This window comes from Zingiber officinale, chromosome 2B, assembly GCF_018446385.1.
Source record: "Zingiber officinale cultivar Zhangliang chromosome 2B, Zo_v1.1, whole genome shotgun sequence".
NCBI classification, from domain to species: domain Eukaryota; kingdom Viridiplantae; phylum Streptophyta; class Magnoliopsida; order Zingiberales; family Zingiberaceae; genus Zingiber; species Zingiber officinale.
The window spans coordinates 31,215,544-31,221,139 of NC_055989.1; the positions used below are offsets into that span (position 1 = coordinate 31,215,544).

At 36.0% G+C, this 5,596-nt stretch overlaps 1 long non-coding RNA gene across 1 annotated transcript; it reads left to right on the top strand.

The window, feature by feature from the left end:
* Positions 1–571: 571 nt before the first annotated feature.
* On the top strand, positions 572–2,608 carry LOC122049055. The gene is made up of 4 exons (XR_006130796.1): positions 572–940; positions 1,050–1,235; positions 1,702–1,771; positions 2,583–2,608. It is a non-coding gene; the product is annotated as an uncharacterized LOC122049055 (long non-coding RNA).
* The last annotated feature ends 2,988 nt before the right edge of the window (positions 2,609–5,596 follow it).

The following is a 5,596-nucleotide window of genomic DNA, read 5'->3' on the forward strand; positions in this document are numbered from 1 at the left end:
CACCTTCGGACGTTCTTCCTTCACTCCTGCCTTCTGGGGTTCAGGCGGCAGCAAGAAGAAGGCAGCAAACGGATTCATCTCCATTTCCGATCAGGTTCCAGCAGAGGGGTTCTCGCTGGAGGATTCGTTCATCGTCCCCATTTGTGTCGAAGAGTGCAGCGACCAGCACCGCCACAATAACCTCCCGAGCCCTCCGAGAGAGATATCAGATATGGCTCGAGGGTAAGTTGTTTTTAGTGCTAGATTTGTGTGGACTTGATTGTATACATTGTTTGGGATGTTGAGTTTGGTTGTGTGATCGTTTATTACAGATCCGTCCGGCCAAAAAACATATGCCGCCTTCTCAACCGCCAGCCGCAACTCCCCCACCGCGTCCTCACCAAGAAGCACCCTGACGCCTCCTCCGCCGACGGCGAAGACGATTCCCTCCACTTCTCTGTGACTCTTCAACAGTCTTTATGCTGCCTATGCTAGAACTGATAACTTCCATTAAAATCAAATGATTTCTCCCTTTTGCAGTAACATCCATTTAGTTCTTCGCTTCTGACTGATTAATATCTTTCTAGTTCCTTTGCTTTTTGAATTTTGGTGTATATGCAAGATCCAATGATTTTAAATCACATTTTCAGATTTGACTTAATGTGTAGTGTCCATCTCCATTCAGTCCCTTAGTAGATCAAGAATGTCATGCTATAGAATGTACCTCTTTTTTATTGGAGAAGATGATTCTATTTCCATTTTGATATCAGGTTCATAAGCAGGGTGTTGCACTTGGAAGATCTGTTGACTTGACAAAGTTTGATGGTTATGACCAATTAATCGAGGAGTTAGATCAGCTATTTGAATTCAAAGGAGAATTGATGGCTCCAAATAAAAATTGGATGATTGTATTTACTGATAATGAGGATGATATGATGCTTGTTGGAGATGACCCTTGGCAGTAAGCATGCTTCTACATTCCTAATGTTCTTCTCTTATGTATATATATCTTCCATTTTCTATGTATAAAGTGGATATGTTGACAACTGGTGTTGTATAATTTTCTGCAGGGAATTTTGTGCTATGGTCCGTCAGATTTTTATATACACAAAAGAGGAGGTCCAGAAGATGGATTCAAGTACCTTGAACCCAAAAAATGAAGATTGTCCTGATATGAAAGAGAATGTCAAGGAAACAAAAGGCAGTCAATCTGCATCATCATCTAATTCAAAAAACTCATAGGCTTATCCTGCAATGTAAGTAGGAATCTCTTTTTGTTTAATATAAATTGCCGTGATAATCATTTTATCCCATCATTTCCTAGGTTATTGAGATGTTTTATTTGAAAACTATGATAGGTTAGGTCCTTCTCCATTAATTCGACATTTGAAAGATAACTCCAACAGTTAATCCCTGAGTACTTCATACTCATATTACAGCTACGCAAGTATTTATGCAACATGTTATCTGTCAATGAAAATTAAACTACATCCTTTGCAAGAAAGACTGACAACTAGAAAAATAGTTCAATATCGCTACTAGTATTTCATGTTTGGAAATTGATTTAAGCGAGAAGTTTGCAGGCTGACGACATCTTTGCCATGTGCAATTCAATCTTTGTAGGATCTTGAAGCTCAAACAAAGTGATTGTTTGAGCTTTATCTAAGTGATTGTTTGAACAGTTTTATAGCATGCATCTTGACAATTAATATAATTTTGAAGATCACTATCAAGGAAGAATGTTCAAAGGAAAGTAAAGGCTAAGGAGAAGATCACGTAATTAACTACACGGGTAGGTTTCCGTAAGAATTCAACTTTTTCTTGATCTATTCTTATGTAGTCCATGGTACACATTAAAGATTTCACTGTAGCTTATTTTCAGTATTCTAACATGTAAATTAATACACTTCTGTGGATCTTCCAAACAATCTAAGTTGTGATGGATTGATATCCTTTTATGTTCCAAACCTTTGTTTTTTTTTTTGGAGCTTGTAATTTTCATTGCAAACAATCCATATGGTGTATGAATTACATTCAGTCCAGTATAAACTTAGCACTTTCGCTTCAGAGGCAATTTATGGGTTTTATTCTACAATCATGTTTACTAATTGATCAGATTGATTAAGAAGGGCGTTGGAGTAGCTTGGTAAATTTATTTTGCTAGGTTATGATAAATTAGCATTCAGCAGAATAGATGTTTGGATTTCTTCTTCAAATCACACAGTAATATTTCTCTTGTCATTGGTGAAACAATCAATCCACTCTCATTATAACTTCCACAATAGAAAATTTTATGTTATTTGCCTACTACCAATGCAGTTTAACTGATTTTACATTGACTGAACAAGGTTGATTTTATTTAGGTATCAAACTCTGCCATTTGTTTTAGATATTACATGTCTTGTTTGTTAATTTCTCCAAACCATTATTTCTCAATTTGTTAACAAGGAAACTCATGTTAGCATAGTCATGATCAGAGCCTAATTATAGTTTACAATTATCTGAGTGTTATTGATTAACTGTTCTGTCCTTTCTTCTGTTTTTTTTTTTTAAATTTGTGCACTCATTTAGATGGTTTATTATTCTTGTTGTGATGAATTCAGGTCTAGTGAAAATACTGAAGAAGTATGACAAGAGAATAGGAGCACTTATCAGGCAGCCCTTCATCGAAAAGGTGCTGCAGCAACCAATCTTTACAACTGATCTCCTATACAAACTCGTGAAGGAGTGTGTGGCTATGCTCGACCACCTCTTCCCCAGCAACAACCTGTCAATTTCAGCAGAATGTGACGGATAAAATGGAGTGCCAAAGCCGGCACAATCAGGTGGGAGGGTTCCGGAGTTGGAGGAGATTAAATATATACAGAGCTTATACATGAAGAGCACCGTAGCAGCGCTGCGGTCCTTGAAACAGATTAGGAGCAAAAGTTCAACAGTCAAAACAGATTAGAAAATTTCGTGTTATATTGTTCTACCTTTGTTTTAATAGTGTTATCATTTTGTTGGTTGCTTATGAAATTTTATTGGTTGCTTATGAAATTTCTTCAGAATGTTATAGATATTATTTTTGAATGTTAGAAAATTATATATTAAATTTTATTTTGAAATTTAGTATTTTGAATGATTTATAATATTGGAAAATTGTGTATTAATTTTTTTTATTTTTTATCTAAAAAAGACAACGATTTTTCACTGTTGTCGTAGATAGTTTAAAACTGTTGTTGAAGACCCTGTTATTAAAGGTAGACGCTTAAAGACAACGGTGAAAAACTGTTGTCTTTGAAGGAAAAGACAACGGTTTTTCACCGTTGTAAAACTGTTGTCTTTGCCTTCAAAGACAACGGTTAAAAATTGTTGTCTTTGGGCATCCCTTTTAACAACACGACCTTTAACAACAGTCCGAAAGGGGCTACGACAACGGTGAAAAACCGTTGTTGTTGGGCTTTTTTCTTGTAGTGAAACCTTAGCTTTAAAAATAATTTCATTTAAACACTTAGTTTTAAAAAGATTTTGATAAATTTAATACTTAGCTTTAAAAAGATTTTGATAAATTTAATACTTAGCTTTAAAAATAAAGGTTTTGAAAAAAAACTTAGTTAAAAGTACTCAACTTAAAAAAGATTTTGATAAAAGCTTTAGCTTTAAAAATATTTTGATAAAACCTTAGATTTAAAAATATTTTGATAAAAACTTAACTTTAAAAATATTTTCTTGTAAAAATACTTAAAAATACTTTAGCAAATACTTAGTTTTTATCTTTCCAAAGATAATTTATTTTTCTTTTTAAAAAAATGAACTTCCTCTTTCAGAAATATTTTGAACTTTTGAAAAGTTTAACTTTAAAAAATAATACTTTAACAAGATAAAAATAAAAATTCATTACCCAACACTTTTGAAGATGATCTGATCTTGCTTAGTGTTGAATGACTCCTCAGTAATAATTGGGCATATAATAGAGTCGTAGCAGAGCAACAACACAAAGATAGAGCAGTCAAAATGTCAAACGGACGCGTAGAAGCTTGTAGAAGAGATGCCTCCAAAGCCTTGGTCGAATAACCCTTTTGAAGGGGATGGAAGGCGCCTTCCATTGCACTGAAGGTACCTTCAATGCCAACTCTTATCCCCCAAAAACTGGTTCTTATGATCGTTGAGGTCTTCTATATTATCCGACTGAAAGCTCCTTCCAAACTCTCAAAAACACCTTCCATAGCCTTTCTCAAGGCGCCTTCCGTCGCTTGGAAGGCGCCTTGGGCATTGCTCACCCAAGACATGTTGTGCTCCTTTTGCCCTGCAAAATGTGTTAGTCCAACATAAAATATCTAACTTGCAAAATAAAGTTAGCACAATAATAAAATAGCAATAATCATTAATTCCTGTCCTCCCAAGACTAGGACTAGTCAAAGTCTCAATTTAGGGATCCAAAATAGACCTAAACTAGACCAACGTCTACTGCCCCCTTAAACGAAACATGTTCTCATTAAGTCACTCTCCTCCAGTGACTTACCTTCACTTACCAAATATCAAGTTACCTCCTTGATGTCCAATCTGACCCACCAGGTCTTCCTGCTAAAATTACACTCCAAAATTCACTAATCAGGAATCGAACATCCCGACCTCCTGTCGAAATTGCACATCCAGACTTTAACCCATCAGGAATCAAACATCCCGACCTCTTACTAGAGACATACATCTGGACTTTACCAATCAAGAATCACACATCCCGACTAGATTTCCTGCATGGTGTCTGGTCCTCTTGACCCATCAAGTTAGTTAACCTTGCGCACTCGGTAATAAGGTTAGATCAACAACACATCTAACTTTAATACACTTGTCATTCATCAAAACTTAGATTTGATCATTGGTCTCAACTACACTAATAACTAGGACTTGATCACTTCCTGGTTTATAACTAAGACTTTAACACCTGTTAAATGTCCTGCACCTGTAAACTTAATACAACTAGTTAGATCATAACTAACCTAACTTTAACCTTAGTTATATATCAAAACCCTGGGTTAGATGTTGTGCACCCTACACTAATACAAGTGATTCAGGCTTGATAGATAAAATTACTAGTTGGGTGTTAGGTGACTTAAGTCCAAGTATATGGAATCAGTTTAAGGCTGATTGCTTGGCAAAATATCCAAGTGAGTGGAATTTCTTGGCATAAGTCCAAGTGTATGGAATCAGCTGGAGACTGATTACTTGGAAGAACTAAATTAGACGAGTTAATCTAGTCAAGTAAGTGCAAGTAACTTAATATTCTATATCATACTCATTACGTGTAACAACTACAATAAAACATGCTAGATGGTTCCAGGAAATCAGATGGAGTCCAGAGGCAACTAACTGATGATAACTCTCAATGAAGGGATTTTAGAGGTCCAAGCAACCGTATGGGTCCAGGCGACTTGGTATATAGGCAACCGAGAAGATTTCAGATGACCATGGAGCAATGTTATTAGCAACTTGAACACGATGGTCAAGATAAAGTTTGACCCCTGCCGAGGCAACCAGGTGGTACATGGGCGATTGGGAAGCTTCATTAATGTTATATTATGGATAGAAGTTGCAGCCACGTTAGCACTGTACAGGCGACCAGGAGGGCTACAGGAGA